Raw genomic sequence first — 11,574 nt, 5'->3', positions numbered from 1 at the left:
CTGTCACACCTGTGGTCAGGAAGGTGGCCTCATCCCTACAAAGTGCTCAACGTTCCTTGCTAAAATGCCATGCTTATATTCCAGCCTCACAGAAAATAACTTTCTCTCTACTCTTTTGGAGAGTCTTCCTCAAATTTCTCTGTTTGGAGCAGATCATTGGCTTTAAAACGTACAGAGATTTTTTTCCCCTCCATGATCAATACTCAAACCAGACATTTTCTAAACAAGACGAAAAATTAAGTTTAAGAAGGTTTACAAAGCTAAATGATTTTATGAATACATTATTAATTTGGAAGACATATTGAGTTTTCTTCCTAATTTCTATAACTGACATATTCAGAGTATTTATGTGGCAAATAATTCCTCACAGAGTACTCTTAGGGGGAATAAAATCAGCAATGAGGAGTCCTGGTGGCGCAGTGGTTTAAGAGCTTAGCTGCTAACCAAAAGGTCGGTAGTTGGAACCCACCAGTGGCTATGTAGGAGAAAAGACCTGGTGATCTGTTCCCATAAAGACTACAGCCTTGGAAACCCTATGAGGCAGTTCTACTCTGTCCTATAGGGTCACTAGGAGTCAGAATCAACTCGATGTCAATGGGTTTGTTTCCGGTATTATAAAATAAGAATGCCTGTTTCCTATTAATTCTCAAGGAAGTTCTGATTATAAATTAAGTATACTAATCACTTCTTAAAAGATCCCTGGGTGGCGCAAATGGTTTGCACTTGACTGCTAACCTAAAGGTTGGTGGTTTGAACCCACCCAGCAGTCCCTCAGAAGAAGAGGCCTGGCCATCTGCTTCTGTTAAGATTACAGCCAAGAAAACCATATGGGGCAGCTGTACTTCATAACATATGGGGTTACCATGAGTTGGAATCAACTCAAGGGCAAGGCAAATGTATGTAAGCTTTTACTTTTTTATTAATAAAAATCTTTTTTAAATTTTTCATTAAATGAAAAGAAATGCATTTTTGAGGAAAGTACTATAAATACTACCTTGCAATAAAAATATTTACAAAAAATAATATCGGAAATACAGTGATATTTTAAGAAAGAAACAATGATTCTTATAAGTTTTGCCAAAAGGCATGAAAGTGATTGTAAGCAATGTAACACAATTATACATTGTTTACAGAAGTTCCGGTATTTTTCAATATCTTATTGTTCATGGAGCACAAGTCTGAGTTGACATTATACAACAGGCAGTTTTGCTTCTTAAGAACAAAGAATTTAATACATGGATTTTTGCCACATTCAGTTGTTGCATTCTTTACATCACAAGTTCGTAATACTGAACACCTGTTTAATCACTGAATTTCTCCAAAAATGTGTTTGATCATTCACCTCACCTCGAAAGGAACAGCTTTTCACTTTCATTTACAAATCTCTCGCATTTCTCACAAAGCAATTATTAGTCTGCAACCAGACTTACTACATTTACAAAATAACATCGCTATAGAGGTCAAATCTTGGAACCACTGTCTTTTTAAGCAGTCTCAACTGAGAGAAAAAATAAATAAATAAATAAATTTTTTTTAAGCCCAATACTAAAAACACCTTGAATGGGAAACTCCTACATAAAACTATTTAGAAAAATATGCTGTGAAGTTTCTGTAATTAAGTTCACATTAATTCGACCTTCTGTTCTTTTGTTCTTGATAGACTGACGAAACTGAGTAGTGGCTTTTTAATCCATGACGCTTATTTCTTGTTTTAAATATTCTTTCAAGTTTTTTATAAGACTATAAAACTGACTCACCTTTAGCACGCTGATTTTCCAATCATATAAAGAATGGGAGAGATACTTGTTAAGCTGACAAAACACATCTTTTTCACCTAGAACATTTTCTTGATCACTGATCGGCTATCCAAAAGTATTATTTATTTTCTTCAAACTGAAGGAACGTTTTAAACTTTCTGAGATGCTGGTCTACTGCTGAAAAGGTCAATGTTTCTTACTACAAAAATCGTGCATTCCATTTGTTTTATGCATCCAATAACAAAGTAATCACAATGCAAAATTCAATGCAAACTGACATTGTGAATCTTTGTGTCAATTATTCCATAATTCACCACCGAGAAGCCTTTGGTTCTGGTACTTTGTTGCCTGGTTCATTCACTGATGTTGTTAGCTGCTGCTGAGTTGGCTCCCAACTCATAGCGACCCCATGCACTCAGAGAGACCCCATGCACAAGTGACCAAAACACTGCCTAGTCCTATGCCATCCTCATGATTGGTTGAGGATTGGACTGTTGGGATCCACAGGGTTTTAATTGGCTGATTTGCTAAAGAAGATCACCAAGCCTTTCTTCCTAGTCCGTCTTAGTCTGGAAGCTCTACTGAGTCTCCACTGACAGATGGGTACTGGCTGTGCATGAGGGACACTGGCCAGGAAATGAAACTGGGCCTCTCATGTGCAAGGTGAAAATTCTACCACGGAACCACCACTTCCCCCCATCGTTCACTGATAACCAAAATTCGTTGCCATCAAGTCCATTCTGACTCACAGCGACCCTATATGACTGAGCAGAACGGCCTCATGGGGTTTCCAAGGAGCAGATGGTGGATTCAAACTGTGGATCTTTTGGTTAGCAGCCAACCTCTTAACTACTGTGCCACCACTCTCTGATAACCTGTTGCTGTCGAGTCGATTCTGACTCATAGTGACCCTATATGACCGAGCAGAAGCACCCCATAGGGTTTCCAAGGAGCGCCAGGTAGATTGGAACTGCTGACCTTTTGGTTAGCAGCCATAGCTCTTAACTACTATGCCACCCAGGTTTCCATCCATTGATAGATACCTTCAAATATTTCTCAAACAAGAAAAGATGTAACATTCACTAGAAATAATTTTCACATTTCATTTTCTCAGACCTGAAAATGTTTTCTAATGTATAAGCTCTATACAATATAAAAAATGGATAACATCTGTTTTGAACACTTGATGTTTCACCATATCCACACCACATGGAAACAAACTTAGTGCACTAAGGTTTCATGATGCCTGGTAACCATCACCAAAACTCACCAAACCAAACCCATTGCCATCAATTCAATTCCAACTCATAGCAACCCTATAGTACAGAGTAGAACTGCCCCATAGGGTTTCCAAGGAGTGGCTGGTGGATTTGAACTTCCAACCTTTTGGTTAGCAGCTGAACACTTAACCACTGCGCCACCAGGGCTCCAGGACCAAGAATTAACAATAACTCACCTGGAGGCCTGGCTTGCGCTTTATCCCGTTTTGGGTTGCTCTTAGCTATGAGTGACACTGGCTAGTTTCTACAGCACTACTACCAGGAAAACCCTATGGGGCAGTTCTGCTCTGTCACATGGGGTCACCATGAGTCTGAACTGTCTGGATGGCACACAACGACAACTCTCAGTACCACTAATCTAAACAGCGAAGTTACTTATTTCAAAATGGTGTTAAATACTATGATTCATAAGTTAAAAGTCTAAAGTTACATGCAAAAGCATCTTACCTAGAAAAAATGTGAAAGTGCTTTCTTACAAAATAAAAAATCACCTTTCTTAGAAAGGTGAGTCATTAATTTATCTGAATGGGGGAGGGCTGGGGAGGAGGGGAGCAGAGTGCACCAAAATCTCTGTCGAGATCTCCTCTAGTTCCGTTATTTTCCTGCAAGCTCCGCGCCCCAGCAAACTTAAAACACAGATTTCCTGTCCCTCTTCTCTCTCAGAAATCATAATCACATTCAAAAATAATTTAGCTCACCTAAAACAATAGAAGATCATAGAAAATACCGCTCAAAAAAGCTACATGAAATATAATCCAGTATGAAAAGTTTTGGATGATGAAATAAAATAAGAGACACAAGACTTTAAAAGAGTTCCAAGAACACATAACTTTTTTGTGTATAGACATGTACATGTATCTTTGCCCATATTATTTCAGCAAAATCCAAAATTCAGTTGACTGTAAAATGTGCTATTATTTTACATACCAGCAAGAAAGAGAAAATACTGACCGTTAACTTGTGACAACTGTGAATAAGACCAATCCTTATTTCAGAGATGTTGAAGTAAAAACAAAAACAAAACATAGCAGTACAAAATTTAATAAACTAGGATACCTACACAGGGTCTGGCGCACAGTCAGTGCTTAATAAACATTAATGAAATTATAAGATTTGTCTAGAGGTCAGGGATTTGCTATTTTTTTTATCATATTTAATTACTGCCACAAAGCTTTTGAAGGCAAAATTAGAACTTAAATGTGTTCATGAAATATAAGCCCAGTCCAGGAACTAATTATTAATATCATAACATGTTCCTCTCTAGTATAGCTTTATATTCTAGGGCTCTTACATTTACCTAAAGATAGTTAAAGGACGTAACATATGTTCGTCTCCTTGGGTAGAATGCATGGGTGAAATGGAGGTAAAAGTTCATTAAATCTTCAGGATATTATGTTTTAGGTTAATAAATCAAGTCAACTAGAAATAAAACTTTTTCTGTCCTTGATTTGGGGCCCTGATGACAAAGTGGTTAAGAGTTTGGCTGTTAAACAAAAGGTCGGCAGTTCGAATCCACCAGACACTCCTTAGAAATTCTATGGGGCAGTCCTACTCTGTCCTATAGGGTTGCTATGAGTCGGAATCGACTCCATGGCAATGGGTTTTTTTTTTTTTTTCTTGATTTATAATCAATTGTTGGTACAAGTATGGGGGGGAACAGATCAACAATGCATGGATTTTAACTATTAATTTGGTTTAGTATGAAAAGGATTGATTAAAAAATTTAAAATATTGTTTAAAGCTTAACTGAATATAGTATGTCTTAGTGAAGTTTTAAGCTGTAGTTATTTCAGAACTATAAATGTTTCAAACTTTAAAAGTTTAATAATATACATTTCATTTTCACTTAGTTTCGTGGATTTTGAAAAAGTACATTTTTTAATTTTTATAATCTCTCAGATGAATCGACTCGATGGCACTGGGTTTGGTTTGGTTTTTTTTGGTCTCAGACTGAAGATGGCAGATATTGACTGAAACAAAGCATCTTAGTTAAAAATTTGTTTTCAAAGTTTCCAAAACCAAACAAGTGTAAAAGAAGGTTAAATAATAAAACTTTCAAATAACATACAGTTTGTAGCATTTGCATTTCTCAAGTTCTTACAGCTGAAAACAGCACTAACACTTTTGGAACATCCTGTATTTTCAAGGGCAATAAGGGTATTCTTCACCCAGAAAATCTTCTTGAGTCTGATGGGAACACCATATGCACTTGATCATTGATGATATTTTAGTGAAAACTGCATAGGATATAGAGTGATAACTGGGTTCATACCCTGGCTCAATCACCATATCAGACATGTCATCTGGAGCAAGTAATTAAACATCTCTGAAGGTTTCGTTTCCTCAGGAATGAAAAGCTAGTTAAGCAGCTAAATGAGATAATGCATGTGAAAAGACTTTGCGCTATATAAGTATAAATCATTATTGCTATAGTGAAAATAGTAGAATGACTGTCTAGTGTGAAAAGAGATGGATAAATAAAATGTAATCTGCCCAACACTATAATCCGAACTAGCAGTTGTTGTCGTTGGGTGCCGTCGAATTTACTCCAACTCACAGCGACCCTGTGTGACAGGGTAGAACTGCCCCATAGGGTTTCCTAGGCTGTACACCTTTATGAGGGTAGGTTGCCAGGCCTTTTCTTCTGAGGAGCCACTGGGGGGATTCAAACTGCCAAGCTTTTGATTAGTAGCCAAGTGCTTAACCATTGCATCACCAGGGCTCCCTGAACTAAGACTCAAGAGTCTCAAAGAGCTGCATCTCTAGTTATGACCCTCTCAGTTAAAGAAGAAAGTCTCTGGCCAAATTAATCTATAGCCGTGCTTCTTAACTGTTTAATGGAAACCGTGAGCTGGTTTAATGAAAGCCCCAGGGAACTATGCACACATTTCTACCAATGGGTCAGAGGTAACTTTATTTTCTCTCCCTAGGTGAAAAGAACATTCTAAAAATTTCATATGTAATTTTTGCTTCACTTAAAATCACTCTTTTTTTTTTAACACTGGAAACTTAATTGCATAAATCAACTATGATATAGACATATAATAAAATACTATTCAGCCAAAGAAAATTAGATAGGCCATAGGAAGACACACAGGGGATCAGAGAGATATTCGGAATTCATTTTTAAGGAAAAAAATCTTCACTCTTAACAATGGTTATTTCTGGATGCTTAAATTATAGGGTAATCTTACTTTCTTCCTTTTGCTTTTCTCACTAAAATTTACATATTGAACATGTAACTGTAAGCAACTTTCGTTCTTTAGGTTTGCAACTCTTTGCAGCAGCTGCCTTACAAAAACAACTCTTCATTACTTGCCTATCTTAGACTTGCATTATCCACTGTAAGAACCACTAGCCACATGTGGAGGTCCCTGGGTGGCACAGACAGTTAGCCACTCAGCTAGAAACCAAAAAGGCTGAAGGTTCGTGTCCACCTAGAGGTGCTTCAGAAGAAAGGCCTGGCTATCTAATTTCCAAAGGTCACAGCCATTGAAAACCCTATGAAGCACAGTTCTACTCTGACACACGCAGGGTTGCCATGAGTTGGAATCTACCCAACCGCAACTGGTAGCCACATGCGCAGTGTAATTCTTGGTGAGAGAAGTAAATGAGCAGAGATCTCTTCTTCATGAGTCTGTCTTTCCCTTGGAAGTGGTAAGAAGGGAGCTCAGATTTCTTATTGAGAAGAATTCAAAGATAACAAGTTAGCGAGGGTTGGGCAGCTTGCAGGTCAGGTTTAAGAGAAATGGAACAAGAAGGAGCTCTCCATGGAGGTGTGGATCTAGTCTAGGTCCCATGGGTCAAGGGCAAAATGGGAGGTAGGCTGGGTCATGTTTAAAGCTTAAGCATGGTCCACCGTAGGTTGCTAGCATAGCCGAGCAGTCACATATTCAGGGTAGAAATCCTGGGCAGGAATAATACATATGAAAATGTCTGGAGTATCTCTTAAAACCAGTAATAGATAAATAGGCAGACTTGGAGGTGAAGTCAATAAGAGGGTAGGGCATAATTCACACATAACAACACTAAGCAGAAATTTTATGTATACAAAAATGGTATCTCAACAATAATAATATTAGATTCTATATTTAAATGTATAATTTCAACGACCATTGAGAATTAATCGGTTTTTTTATAACATCTTTTTCCAGTATAACTTCTTTTAAAAAAATATTTTGTGTTTTAGGTGAAAGTTTACACAGCAAAATAGATTCCCATTCAACAATTCATAGACAGCTGGTTCTGTGACATTGGTTAAAATCCCGGTAATGTGACAGGATTCTCATCGTTTCTACTCTGCCTGCCCCGTTTCCATCCATCCAGTTTCCCTACCCCAACTTGCCTTCTTATCTTTGGTTTTGGGTAAATGTTGCCTGACTGGTCTTCTATAGTTGACTGTTTAAAGGAGCACATTCTTCACAGGTGTTACTGTTTCTTCTAGAGGCCAATCTATTATTTGGCTGAAAGGTGACCTCTGGGAGTGGCTTCAGCTCCAAGTTACAACGGTATCTTACGGTGATAGTCTTGGGGGTTCCTCTAGTCTCTATCAGTCCACTAAGTCTGGTCTTTTTTTATGAATTTGAGATTTGTTCTACATTGTTCTCCCATTCTAAGCAGGACCTTCTATTGTGCCCCTGGTCAGAAAGGTCAGCAGTGGTATTCAGGCAACATCTAGTTTTTCTGGTCTCAGGTTGGAAGAGGCTGTGGTTTTAGCATGGGCAATTAGTCCTGCGGACTAATGTCTTTCTCGAGTCTTTGGTTTTCTTCACTATCCTTTGCTTCAGACAGGAAGAGACCAACAATTGTATCGTAGATGGCCAACTGAAAGCTTGTAAGACCTCAGACGCTAGTCATCAAACTAGGATGTAGAACATTATCTTTATGAACTGTTATGCTAATTGACCTAGTAGTCTGAGGATACTATGGTCCTGAGCCTTCAAACCCAGTAAATCAATTCCAGGAAGTGTTTTGGTATGTCTCAGAAGTATCCATAACCGTGCCCCCTAAGTGCTTTATTGTACATATGAACATATATGTAGCACATACAAACGTGTATATACGTATACCCACAAATATACCTATATATGTACATGCATGTACTCCCACACGCCTTCCCACACCCATATAGCATACACATCTATGTAACCACACACATATTTTTTGCTTGTTATTTCTGTTGTTGCAAAACTGTATGTTACAGCATATTTTTAAAAATATTGTGTTATAGGTGAAAGTTTACATAGCAAATCAGATTCCCCCTCAACAATTCATACACAAATTGACATTGGTTACAATTCCCCTAAAGTGTCAACACTCTCACCATTTCTGTACTTATTGTGTTTGAGGTGAAAGTTTACCAATGCAAATTAGTTTCTCATTCAAAAATTTGTACACAGATTCTTTTGTGACATTGGTAGTTCTTTATTCCTGTGTATCTCTCAGCGTCTTCATTTGCCTTGGTCAAGTTGTGCTGACTTCCCTTATATTTTGTATTGCCTTTCCCATTTTTATTAACACGTCTACTATTTTAGTAAGTGATTGCCTTCTCCTCTTCTGTCCCTGGTAACCATCAAAGAACGTTGCTTCCTGTGTTTATACCTGTTCTTGACTTTTTATAAAAGTGGTTTCATGTAATATTTCCCCTTTTAAGTTTGACTTATTTCATGCAGCATAATGTCCTCGAGATTCATCCATGTCATAAGATGTTTCATGGACTCATCATTATTCTTTATCATTGTGTAGTATTCCATTGTATGTACGTACCACAATTTGTTTATTCATTTACCTGTTGATGGGGACTTTGGTTGTTTCCAACTTTTTACTATTGTGAATAATGCTGCAATGAACATAGGTGTGCATACGTCTATTCAAGTCACTGCTCTTATATTTCTAGGATGTACTAGGAATGGGATTGCTGGATCATAAAGTATTTCTATTTCTAGCTTTTTGAGGAAACATAATACCATTTTCCATAGTAGTTGTACCATTTTACAATCCCACCAGCAGTGTGTAAGAGTTCCAACCTCCCCACAACCTTGTCAGCATTTGTTGCTTTTTGTTTTTTCCTTCAGTGCCATTTTTGCAGGGGTGAGATCGTATCTCACTGTAGTTTCTATTTGCATCTCTCCAATGGCTAATGGGAGCCTTGATGGCCCGGTGGTTAAGAGTTACTGCTGTAGCCAAAAGATCTGCAGTTAGAATCCACTAGTCACAACTTGGAAACCTATGGGCTAGTTCTACTCTGTCCTATAGGGTCACTCTGAGTCAGAATCGGCTCAACAGCAACAGGTGACGATGGTGTGATGATAACCGGCTAATGATGACAAGCATCTCTTCACGTGTTTGTCAGCTGCCTAAATGTCTTCTTTGGTGAAGCATCTGTTGATGTCCTTTGCCCATTTTTCTGATTGCATTGTTTGATTGCATTGAGTTGTTGAAGTTTTCTATGTATTTCAAAGATTGGACCCTTGTCAAAAATTTTTTCCCACTTTGTAGGGTCTTTTTTTACTTTTTTGGTAAAGTTGTTTGATGAGTAGAAGTATTTAATTTTTTAGGAGGTCCCAGTTGTCTAGTTTACCTTCTGTTGTTTGTGCATTTTTATTTGCATTTGATGGTGTCTTTACGCCAAAAGTTAGGACTCCACGCTTTTTCCTTATGTTTTCTACCAAGAACTTTATAGTTTGTTTTAACATTTAGGTCTTTGATCCATTTTGAGTACGTTTTTCTGTGTGATGTGAGGTATGAATCCTGTTTCATTTTTCTGCAAATAGGTATCCAGTTTTGCCAGGACTATTTGTTAAAGAGACTTGCACGTCCCCATTGAATGGACTTCAACTCTTTGTCAGAGATCAGCTGTCCATAGATGGATGGATTTACTTCTCGGTTCTAAATTCTGTTCCACTGCTATGTGTCTTCTGTTGTACTAGTACTAGGCTGTTTTGATTACTGTGGCTGTATAATAAGTTCTGAGATTAGGAAGTGTGAGGCCTTCTACTTTGTTGTTCTTCTTCTTCAATATTGCTTTAGTTATTCAGGGCCTCTTTATTTCCATATGAAGTTGGAGATTAGATTTTCCCTTTTGTTAAAGAAGGTTGTTGGGATTTGGATCAGGATTGCATTATATTTATAGATCACTTTGGGTAGTATGACATTTTAGCAATGTTAAGTCTTCCAACCGATGAGTGTGGGATGTTTTTCCATTCATGTAGGTCTCTTCTGGTTTCTTGAAGTAGTGTTTTTGTAGTTTTCTTTCTATAAGTCTTTTGTGTTCCTGACTAGATTTATTCCTAGGTATTTTATCATTCTGGGGGCTATTGCAAATGACAATGTTTTCTTGATTTCCTTCTTGGAGTTCTCCTCGTTAGTGTAGAGGAACCCAACTGATTTTTGTATGTTGATCTTGTACCCGGCCACTTTGCTGAACCCTTCTGTTAGTTCCAGTAACTTTCTTGTGGAACCTCTGGGATTTTTTACATATATATAGGATCATGTCATCTGTGAACAGGGATAATTTTACTTCTCCTCTACCAATTTGGATTCCCTTTATTTACATTTCTTGCCTTATTGCTCTGGCTAGGACTTCCAGTGCAATATTGAATAGAAGTGGTGATAATGGGCATCCTTGTCTTGTTCCTATTATCAAGGGGAATGCTTTCAATTTCTCTCTGTTAAGAATAGTTTTGGCTGTTGGTTTTGCATATATGCTGTCATGGATTGAATTGTGTCCCCCCAAAATACATGTCAACTTGGTTAGGCCATGATTCCCAGTATTGTGTGGTTGTCCTCCATTTTGTGATTGTAATTTTATGTTAAAGAGGATTAGAGTGGGACTGGAACACTCTTACGCAGGTCACATGCCTTATCCAATGTAAAGGGAGTTTCCCTGGGATGTGGCCTGCACCACCTTTTATCTGTTAAGAGATAAAAAGGAAAACTTACGCCACCAAGAAAGCAGCGCTGGGAGTACAGCATGTCCTCTGGACCTGAGGTTCCTGCACTAAGATGCTCCTAGACCAAGGGAAGACTGATGACAAGGACCTTCCTCCAGAGCCAGCAGAGAGAGAAAGGCTTCCTCTGGAGCTGGTGCCCTGAATTCAGACCTTTAGTCTACTGGACTGTGAGAGAATAAATTTCTTCTTGTTAAAGCCACCCACTTGTGCAATCTTCTGTTACAGCAGCACTAGATGACTAAGACACCCCTTAATTACGTTGAGAAATTTCCTGTCTATTTATATTTTGCTAAGAGTTTTCATCAGGAAAGGGTGTTGGATTTTTTTCAAATGCCTTTTCTGCATTGATTATGATTATGTGATTCTTTTCATTGTTCTATTTATGCAGTGAATTACATTGATTGATTTTCTAATGTGGAACCCCTTTTGCATCCCTGGTATGAATCCCACCTGAGCATGATGTATTATTTTTTTAATATGCTGTTGTATTTTGTTGGCTAGAGTTTTTTTTGAGAATCTTTGCATCTATATTCATGAGGAATATTGGTTTGTAATTTTCTTTTTGTATGGTATCTTTGCTTGGCT

General features: G+C 37.9%; 1 protein-coding gene across 5 annotated transcripts in view; it reads right to left on the bottom strand.

The window, feature by feature from the left end:
• The window catches only part of ODAD2 (outer dynein arm docking complex subunit 2), a 257,613-nt gene that overhangs the window by 92,898 nt on the left and 153,141 nt on the right, over nt 1-11,574 (bottom strand). The window lies entirely within an intron of this gene.

Source organism: Elephas maximus, chromosome 4, assembly GCF_024166365.1.
Source record: "Elephas maximus indicus isolate mEleMax1 chromosome 4, mEleMax1 primary haplotype, whole genome shotgun sequence".
Classification (NCBI taxonomy): Eukaryota; Metazoa; Chordata; class Mammalia; order Proboscidea; family Elephantidae; genus Elephas; species Elephas maximus.
Note: the sequence above shows the minus strand (reverse complement) of the source record. Positions and strands in the feature narration are given on the sequence as shown.